This window comes from Halyomorpha halys, unplaced genomic scaffold (assembly GCF_000696795.3).
Source record: "Halyomorpha halys isolate HHAL.00 unplaced genomic scaffold, Hhal_1.1 Scaffold991.1, whole genome shotgun sequence".
NCBI lineage: Eukaryota > Metazoa > Arthropoda > Insecta > Hemiptera > Pentatomidae > Halyomorpha > Halyomorpha halys.
Genome location: NW_027115927.1, coordinates 32,139 through 43,572, shown reverse-complemented (window position 1 = coordinate 43,572; position 11,434 = coordinate 32,139). Strand labels below are relative to the sequence as shown.

The 11,434-nt window shown below is 30.4% G+C and overlaps 1 long non-coding RNA gene across 1 annotated transcript; it reads right to left on the bottom strand.

Annotated features, from left to right (window-relative positions):
• Window positions 1-7,035: 7,035 nt before the first annotated feature.
• Window positions 7,036-10,539, bottom strand: LOC106687636 (uncharacterized). The gene is made up of 2 exons (XR_001344197.2): window positions 10,454-10,539; window positions 7,036-7,879 (listed from the first exon to the last, which is right to left on the bottom strand). It is a non-coding gene; the product is annotated as an uncharacterized lncRNA (long non-coding RNA).
• Window positions 10,540-11,434: the final 895 nt, after the last annotated feature.

The window sequence follows — 11,434 nt, the reverse complement described above, 5'->3', positions numbered from 1 at the left end:
TGTATATATAAATTTTATTCTACGCCAAATAGCGACAATTTGTTAAAGGCTAACCGATATATTGTTCTTTGAAAAACGAAATCTGCTTCCCGTGGCGGTCCTGCTTTTTCTTTATGCAGACGACATAGTTCTTATTGCGGCCTCTACAGAGAAGTTGCAACATAACGGAATGGAAGAAAGAGCTTCGTAGAAAAAGTATACTCATCAGCTCTAACAAGAGCAAGATCCTACGGGTAGGAAAATTACAGGAAGTTGTTCTGTAACGGAGTAAAAATAGAGCTAGAATCAAATTTTTTCTACCTTAGAATTGTTATTGAACGGTCAAGAAATGAGGACTAAGAGATTAGCGAGGTGAACTCGGTATACTACCATATCTGCAATACTGTTAATGAAAAGAGAGAAACAGACAGAAATGTGAAGCTCCAGTATTCTCCTATATGGAATTCAAAATTGGATAATGATAGATAAACAGGAAAGTAGATTGAAAGATGCAGAAATGAAGTTCCTCAGAAGGATTGTGGGTAGAAAAAGATGGGACTTCATCTGTAATAGTGCAAGAGCCCAAGAGGAGAAAAAAGGCAGTTATCTCATCCCAATTTTTGATTACTTTAATGAAAATTTGTATGAAACGTACTGAAAGATCAGTAGTTAGTGAATTTATATCTCAAAAACCATTTGACGTACAGATGTCTATTAGCACTCAAATTAAAGCTAGTTTAATCTGCTATAAAGCAGTTTATGATGTTTATCATCGTAGGAGTAATAGTTTACATGAAATTTGCTAAAATAAATTGATTTATAGTTGTTCGGACAAATTTTCATTTGCCAAATACACATTCATATGTGAATTTCATAAAAACTAATACCCCTACCAAGATAAGTGTCATAAACTACTTAATAGTAAGTTAAATTTCCTTTATTTTGATTGTTGGCAGACATATGTGCGTCTTATGGATCTAGATATATATTTTTTCAAAAATCCAACATTTTATAGGAACAACATTAACATTTTGTGAGTTTATTTTGTCAAATATCATAAAAACTACTACTCCTACAAAGATAAACATTATTAACTTTTTTGTAGTAAATTTAACTAGCTTTAATTTGAGCCCTGGCAGATATCTGTACGTCTTATAGTTTCTGAAATAAAGTTTTTCATAAATTAAACTTATTGTCCGAACAACTATAAATCAATTTATTTTAGCAAACTACTATTTTTTTACTATGAAAACTACTATTCCTACAAAGGTAAAGTTCATAAACTTCTTTATAGTGCATTAAACTAGCTTTAATTTGAGTGCTAATAGACATCTGTACGTCACATAGTTCCTGATATAGAATTCTCCAAATAAATTAACTAACTACTAATCTTTCAGTAGCTTTATAAGAAATTTTGTTTTTTAAAAAGCTATATCTCGAGAACTAGGGTGTTTTTTTAAGCCCGATAGAACTTGAAATTGTAAAAAATAACACAAAAAATTAAATTGTAATCAAAATTTTTTTTTTATTCGAAAGATCAATACGTGACATTAACATTTGAAAATGATTTCGGGCATATGGGCACCGCGGCTGTTCTTGACGAAGCGCATTCTGTAACATTGTGTTCAGCGATGAGGCGCATTTTTGGCTTAACGGGTTTGTTAATAAGCAAAATTGCCGCATATGGTCGTGCGATTTGACACCTCTCGATTATTTCCTGTGGGGCTACGTGAAGTCACTGGTTTATGCTGATAAACCAGCAACAATTGGCGCCTTGGAGGCCAGCATTGTTCGTGTTATTCGTGACATACGGCCAGCAGTGCTCGAAAAAGTGGCCCAAAATTGGACGTCCAGAATGCGCTTCGTCAAGAACAGCCGCGGTGCCCATATGCCCGAAATCATTTTCAAATGTTAATGTCACGTATTGATCTTTCGAATAAAAAAAAAATTTTGATTACAATTTAATTTTTTGTGTTATTTTTTACAATTTCAAGTTCTATCGGGCTTAAAAAAACACAAGAGCAAATTTGCTCTTCTTTAAATAATGGTCTCTTAGATTTTCTCGTGTTGTTGGTAGTTTTTAAGATATAGAGCTCCGAATGAAAAATTAGTGTTTTTTTAAGGTTTTGAAACAGCCGCCGTTTTTATTCCTCCCCCCACCTATACTTGATAGACTGATCAATTTTGACTAGTAATTATAGATAGTTTTCATTAAATTAATAAAAAATTGGGGTAAGACAACTGCCTTTTTTTCTTCCCGGCTCTTGTACTATAACGACAAAATCAGAGAAGAACTAGTCCTATCGTTGAAGAGGTTTGCCTACTGAAGTCCTTGGCCATGTTCCCAGGATGGAGGATCACGGAGATGCACTAAAACCGAATTTTCTGATAGTATAATACCTCGAGGCTGAGGATGTCATATCTCTAATGAGTCGACTGTTTGTTCAATAGAAGAGGTCAAAAAAGGAGATGTCTCCGACAGGCCAGGAACATGGAAAGAGATGGAGAACAAGGGCATTCCTGGTTGTAACGCACCATAGAGTGGTGGAAAATAAGAATGAATCTTGCAAATAATTATATATAATAAATCAGTCAATGTTTCTTCATTAAATTTCATCAAACTAACTATATTACATCATCGGAACAGAATAAAATAAGGCTACATTGAATAATAAGTTTAGCTAGTATCAAAAGAGACTCAAGACATTATAAGGAGATCAATTAATAATAAAAGTAATAATGATTTAATCTTTTTATAACTCTATTTGTATTAGTTAATAATAATAAATATAATCCTCACCTCCGCTTATTAGTAGAGTTGGAACTGGCGAAGCATATTACTCTGTCAGTAATTATATCAAGACAGTCTAAAAAAATAAATCCAAATAAACCTGATCTGGATAATTTTGGGAAAACAAATGCCAATAATTTCTCTGAATAACTAAATACTTTCATGAATTTATCAAATTCACGGTTACGGTTTCATATTGAATCGCCAATGCTCCTGGTACATATCTTTATTTGGTTAATGCCTAATTGGGCTACAAGGTAATTACCGAAACTCCGCCATCCCATCATTGCTTTAATAGACGAATTCCGTGCTCACTTAAAGAAAAAAGTAAATTGGATGAGAACCTAATTCTCCCCCCCCCCTTGCTCCACCCCTCACCTTGTCTGATTAAAGTTTTCTTACAATGAGAAAACAGAAAAAAATATATAATTAAACAAGTACTATGCAGTATTCAAAAGCATCGTAACAAAAGACTGAATTTAATGATGAATCAAACCAAAAACTTTAAACAAAAGAAAAATTCATCAGTATCTACTTCTAAAAATTATAAGCATCATAACACAGATTACACCAAAGGCTATATGACGACATATATATTATGTTCCTTATCCGGTAGGTGCGCTCGAGAGAAAGTAGATAAGGCTAGAGAAAATACGCGATTCATTCAAAAGATAAATCACATGTGTCACTGTTATGACTAGAAAAAGAAAATTTGATTAATTATAGGCGTTAATCAGAGTCAACTTATATACCTATTTCAGTATATTAGCACCTATAAAGGTTAAGGGTGCAGTACTTTGTTACTATACCAACAGTCTTACAAGGAGGTGATTTAGTCAGAATTACGTTCGATTGTCAGATTTTTACCCAATTTTTGAGGCTGGTTGGATCCCAGGAGGGCTCGAGAATCCACAGGGTTGACTCACGGCTAGAGTGTAGTAGAAAACAATTTTCTGCCCAACTGAATTCGAATCCGGGTCCTTGGGTTAGTAGCATCGTGCCTTACCACAGTGCCACCGCACTTCCATTTAAAATTATAGTAAAATAAAATTTGAAATTTATTGTATTTATTTCAATTTGTAGTTAGAAATAGTAGAAAAAATAGGGATAAAATTATTTTTATCTTTGTTAAAGGAAGTATATAAGTGTTTATATTTCCAATAATGAATATGTAAGTACGCTGTTCGTTTTAGCGGCCCAATGTGTGCGATGGGAAGCATTGCCCATAAAGCATTTCTCTCACTTAAATAATCATTACTGCACCCTTGACCCTTCATAGATTGTAGCGGTATAGATTTATAGGTGCTAATATACTGAAATAGGTATATAAGTTAACTCTGATTAGCACCTATAACTAATGAAATCTTTATTTACTTTTTTTCTTGTGACAATAGTGGTACATGTACAGTATCCTTTGTGAGAATCGTGAGTTTTCTAGCCATATCCCAGTTCCTTCCCTGCGCACTTAACTCAGGAATTTCAAATCGAATGGGATACATTTTTTACCGATTGGAATAATAAAATATATGTTAAGACAAATCCCTCAGGTACATTTTTAGTTAAACGTAGAGAGATAAATCAACAAAAACCGAAACTATTCAAATTACGAAATTATTGGCAATTCACAAGAAACTTATATTCTGTTGCAGGATTATTGCCATCTTCAAGAAGTCTGTTTGGGATTCCACCAATATTTCAGAATCTGGCAAAATGTCTTGCTTGAATCGTTTGGCTCAAGTTTACTTTCCTTCTTATGGCTGCATAATGTTCACACTTACCTCGTATGACCATAAGATGAGAGGGTTATGACAAGCAGCCTTAAGTAACTTCAATTAATTAATAAAATTAAATACTCTTATTTATTTTTTATTTTTTTTAGAACCGTTCGCACGAACTTTTATAATACCATGTTCACTCCCTTTCCCACAACCAAACCAGAAAAAAATTTGGAATTATGATTTATCCTGGGTCAAAATAGGGTCCTTGATTAAGAACTTTCTTGAACTTTAATCTCATTTACTTCCACAAATTGAGGATTGACGTCATAATTTTATACACGTTAATATTTAGTTTATTTAATACATCTTCCGAAATGTTCGTGCTATAATTGGAAGTATCTTTTCTTGTTTTATTTCTGGAACTTTTCTTGTTTCCTTTTCAGTGACTTTTCTTCTTTATTCTTTGTTTATTTTTAGACATTTCTTGTTTCCTCTTTCTCAATAATTTTTTGAGGTTAAAAACTTTCACATGTGTGCTCGCTGTCAATAATAACCCATTAATTGTATCCCAAAATCTCCAATCCCATATCACAGCCCTCGAAGATTGGTGTGGTAATTGGAGGATTAAGATAAATTCCAACAAATCCCATCAAATTACCTTTACCCTTCGTCGTAAACCTACTGACTGCCCTACAGTTTCATTTAATGATGTTACTCTTACCCCTGTCGAACAGATCTGTTACCTTGGACTACATTTGGACAAACGATTAACCTGGAATCCTCACACCAGACTGAAAAGACAGGAAACTGCACGTCGATTTCGACTATTACAGCACTTACTAGACAAACGGTCTAAACTTCCAACACATTACAAAACACTGATCTACATGACTGTAATAAGGCCAATCTGGACATATGGAGTTGAGCTTTGGGGCTCCACTAAACCTTCGAATACCTCTCGTATACAATCCAAAATCCTTCGTAAAATCCTCAATGCTCCTTACTTTGTCACAAATAAAATCATACATAAAGACCTTAATGTTCCCTATGTAACCGATCTAGCCCGAACCAAATATCACTCCTTCCATTATAAACTCTCTAACCACTCAAACTACCTTGTTTCTAATCTTGCATCCTCTTCCATTCCTGACAATCCTCCGAGGGGCTTGAAAAGAAGATGGCCACGAGACCAGCTAATGTAAAATGCCATTAGAGTGCTACCAATGGGTAGTTTCTCAACACGCCTGTTACACTCCAATATAACTTAGATCAGATTTACTAAATGTATTATAATACACAGTTGTAAATAGCAATAAATAAATATAAAAAAAAAACTTTCAAAAATTGAATACATCTCATTCTATACTTTCATTTTAGTTGTACAACTTATTCATTTGACTATTGTCTCTTATTCATGCATCTTAATAAACCTCATATTTGTCATCTTTTAATTTCACTTTGGAAATCATGTCATCTATTAAAACATGGCTGAAAAAAATTGTTTTACACTGTTTAGTTTATTATCTTGCTTCCTTTCGTCATCACTTACATTACTAGAAGGCACTTTTCGTATTTTATTTTTCATGAAAATTTTATCAATAATCACATTTGAAGTGGCTTAAACCCTATTAACTGCGAGGTCTTCGTACTATTAATACAGAATTTTTTTTTTAATATTGAAGAAAAAATTAATAAAAAAAAAGAAAGATTACTGTTTTCGCCAACTATTGCCAGCTTTGAAGTTTAGGCGCTTGTTTATTGTCCAATGTAACTTAAAACTGTCACTAGCATTTTGTAGGAAAATGTTTTTAAGAAAGATTATCAGGCTCGTCACCATTCTAGAGGAAATCATTCGAACTAATAAGAACCGAAGGGTTACACCTCAGGATTCAGGAGAACTATGATGAAATCAATGTAAATGTTGGTTTTTATATTGTGTTTTTAATTGAACAGTTCATCTTTTGCGACCCAAGATTAATTTTTTTTGGATTAACTATAAGGGATTAATTTAATTTTGTAGTCTTGTTAGGAAAAAAATATGCAGTTACCATATGGTTAACCATACAGTTAAAATATGGAACATTTGTTTACATTTTTAATTTCTTTTGAACGTTCTTATGTCAATATGTTACGTCATTTCGCAGCTCCGAATTAATGATGACGCAACTTTTTTTTTAAATTGCCTTTTGATTTTTTGATGAGCTTAAAAAATACACACTCTAGATATTTATAAATCGACATAATTGTACTTATGAAATTCCTCTCTAGACAGTATGATTGATATTAGAATTTATTAGATTCTTTATTTGCTTTTTCAAAATTTATCCAATCTGATATTCTTTAATTTCAAATTCACTGAGGTATTGGTACGGTCCTTTGTTGGTCTCGAATAAATACCTCCTGGGCCCTATTTCATAATGAAAGCTAATAGTATTAGTTCATAGTACAAGTATAGAAACAACGTGTTAATTACACTAATACTTATATTTTTCCTAATAGGGAGGACTATTAGTGATATTACAGGAATTAAAAAGTACAAATTACAAATAAAGTACAGGCCAGTGTAATTGTATTAAGTTAAATCGACAAGACTGATAGTATTAGTTTGTACTTTATTATGAAACAGGGCCCTGGTGTGTGATATATTTTCAAAAGTGAGGGAAAAATTCCTAAATCAAGGTATAAAATTCTACATTTGAACCATTACTCACACATTCCTCTGATTTGTGGACAAGAACAAAGCATATTCTACAATTCAAGGCAATAGAAATGTGGTAGCTGAGGAAGGTACATACATGCATACTTATATTTACACCGCATATAACGAGGTGATGTATAACTTAACCTCGGAAAATTTTTATGATTTTTTTTGTATTAGATAAATTGTTACAGATAACAAATACATATATAGCATAGATAACAAATGATTCACCTATGTTTAAAATAGTTTACTCTTATTTATTAGTTTATTATACAATTGAGTTTTAAGCCGTTTATGGACTTAATGTAAGGACAATTTTTTTAAGTATTTTACAAAGTATCATATTGTAGCTCAACGTGAATTATTCTCGCATTTATTTTGATATAATTAATGTAAGACCAAAGAAATGATTTCAATAATAATTAAAATTTTCAGTGTGTTTATAATCCACAACTTTTGATAGTTTTGATGTCTTTCTCAAAACATTGCAATACAAAATTTATTACAATTACAATTACAATCATCGAAAACGAATGGACCTATCCTTGATTTGGATAAATCCATATTCCTGGTTGTATCTGTATAGGACGAGGTACGTCTGGTAGCTTGTTGGCAGGTTGGGGCATTGCTTGCACAATAGAAATTACCAGAAGAACCACAAGTAGCATTAACATCAAGAACTTCATTGTGCTGGGAAAAGAAAAATTATTATAGCTTGAAAATAATTAACTAAATTTATTTTTAGAAATAGTTATCACAATTCATTATGATTAATATAATTTATAAATGGGCGATGCACAATAAGTGATTTCATAGCAGGGAGACTTCACAGTTGATTATAGCAGTAGTTCCCAAAGTGGTTGTCATGGTACCGAGTGCCCCTAGAGTAAACAAGGGCTGCCGAGAGTAAATGTCACTTTTTCAAAACATTACCAAAAAAAGAAAAATTAATAAATAAATTAATAAGAAATATATATTTATTTGGAATTCCAGCATTTAATTTACTCTATTTTTATTTTCCTCTGCTCATACTCAACCGCTATAAGCATAATTGGAGCGACATTCTTATATTTAGCTCTAAAAAAGAGTGCAACATTTTTCAGTGTACATTCAGGGTGACATGAATTTTTTGGCCCTGAAAGGGAGTCTTGACGAAAAAGTTTGGGAACTACTGGAATATTTTTGAAACTTTAATACACTTAAAATCTTCTCTGGAAAACCCATATTCTTTATATTTATAAAAAAATTTTGTTAATTTTTTAATAGATTAATTGTCATTTAGGTTTGTTAAATGAGTTAACAATTATTATTAGTTTAAAAGTGTAAGTTTGAATGGTTCAGAAAAACTGAATCCAATGCTTTTTTTGTCCAAATTGTAAAATGTATAATTACATTCATAAAACTTCATCCTCCTCATAATTATGAGTCATTTAACTAATTTTAAGATTGTTTTGAAGCCCAAACATTTTTAAAACGTAGGAAAAAAATAAATAGCGGTAGTGAAAGATAAAAGTTAAAACCGCTAGAAAACACCTTTATTTGCATTATTGATTCTCCCTACAAATTTTCAATTCTCTAACTCAATTTGAAGGGACTGTTATGGTGTGCAAAATGCGAAAAAGCATATAAACAGGATAAAGTTTCGATTGTAAATAAAAATTGAAATATAGTATTCTACCGAATTATATGAGCGATTATTCACCATAGTTTCTAAAAATTTACAAAATTCATACATAAATATTTCATAATTCCACAAAAATCCACTAGTGGAGGAAGAGCTTGGTTCGGAGTTCCTCAGACTGAATGCAAATATTGTAAAAACTAATGACTGTGTTTTTTTATTTATTTTACTTTAACTTTTAATTTTTTTTATTTATTCATTTTTTCTTTTCTACTTCGTATTTTGATATCATTTAATTTATACATTTGTAAATATGGTGTGATTGAGCCCTATGATTCATAATAGGATTGTATACAAATGTGACAAAATTTTATATTACACAATTAAAAAAACTATAACAACTCAACTTATTAATAAGTTATATTACGCAGAGGTTTTTCTTCCTCACCATTTCTACCAGATAGGTTTATCTATATAGTTTAAAAATAAATCTTACTATTTTTTTTTATTTTTAATAAATTTTATTTTTTCTTTGAGAATAAAATTTACTGGAGGAGCCATCGATGAAACTTGTTTTTTAAGCATGGTGAGGCGAATATAGGAGAATGGAATTAGAAGAGACTCATGCTGAATTATAAAATACAGTTACTTTATAAAAAATACGTTTACGTATGTATATGCAAAATAAGAGGATGGAATTTAATAAAATCTATATAGGACCAACAAGATATAAATTTGAACCATATCTTAAAATTTCAATATCGACTAACGTTTCGATTGATCGAAATGAGTAATCAAACACATATTTGACTACAGACAAGAAACCAAATGAATTCCTCAATAAAGTGTGAATAAAAAATTCGATTCTGAGGACTTTTTTTTTTCATTTTCGGCATGAATACGAAGATACCCTTTGGTTGTGAGAAAACAATAAAAAACAATATTTAATTTATTATTTTATTTCTATTAAAATTGCAGATAGTTTATTATTTATATTGTATATAAGAGTGTAAGTGTGACTAGAGATTATTTTATTTTTATTATTATTTGATTTTATTTATTTATTTTTTCATGTACATTGTTTGATTATGTTCATTTTCTATCCCTCTGTTTGTATACGTTTTAAGTGAGATTTATTTACTTTTATGTACTTTTTCTTCTTTTATTAATTTTTTTTATTTTAGTATGAATGTGATTATTCATCACTATTACCTATTGCCACAACGGATTGTAATATCTATCAATAAATACAGTTTTTGAAGTAGTTTCATTAAAATGGACAGTAAATTTTAATGATTATTTATAAATAGAATATTTTAATAGACAAATGTTGAAATTTACTTAGATAAACTTTATTTTATTCTATTCTTTAAACTCTGAGTTCTCTTGATCTAAATCTCAAGATTATCCTTTTCTTTAATTTTTTTTTATTATGATTTCCTTTTTCTTATTTTTGAAAATTCTTTATTAATATAATTTACCATATTTAAAAAAAAAATCTTTATTAATAAATGTATACCCGTGCTTTCCATAAGGAACATTATTAATTAAACTATGGGATGATTTGCGGTATTCATCTAACTACATTTATCACTTTATACTAGTTCATTATTTAGTTATGATCAGAATAAAATAGTACTCACTTAAGATGCTGCATGATCACTGCTCGACTGCTGCTCATTTTTCTGTCTTATATTTATGAGAACTCCCTTCCCTGCTGACCGATGGAATTCCCCACATAGTATTCTCAGAAATTGCAGGCCAGACTCCTTTCCTTATTTTGCTGGCTGGTTTTCCTTATTATTAAGTTTTGTTTTTATTTCCAACTGATAATCTCTAGCCAATTATCCTTTCCAAATAACGATTTTATTTAAATTACCACAGTTTATTGCTAAGATGAAGTTAGCTCTACTTTCACACTGCTTATATACTTATTTTATATCTGTCTTTCCTTATTCTCTTTAAGCATTTAAAAACTAAATCAGATAAAATTTATAATATCTTATATTAAAATTAATTGTAATTTGTTTATGTATAGGAGAATATGTATATTTGTCTGTAAGAATGTGTTCAAGATCCAAAGATAATACAAAACCAATTAATAATTTTTTTTTTAATTTGGTGAATGTATTTTCATAATTTCTATTATTTATTACAGTACCTTATATTCGTCTAGTAATTGGTTTACTGGGTAATATAAAACTATGAGATGATTGTAAACGATTTTTTTTTTTTAGATTTAGAAATAAAGGAAAACAGAGGTACGCCATTTAATAAGGTCAAATGAAGGATTAATTTATTTGTTTAGTCATTCATTAATTTTTTATTATACATATTGATAATTTTTTTATTGATGATATATATTTTAGTAACTCTTGAGGATGTATATATTAGGGTGACGATTTGCAACTTCATTCTTTGCATAGCCATGAAAAATATATTTTAGAATATATAATTCTTCAAATAATTATTAAAAAACTATATGCATACGGTATAATTTAAGATTAATAACTATTACTCAGAACATTGCTTATAATTATCTATTACAGTATGTTCTACAATGATGTGAAACACTTAGCTCCAAGTTATGAGTATTATCCTGTGGCTTCTACCTTTGATTGCCT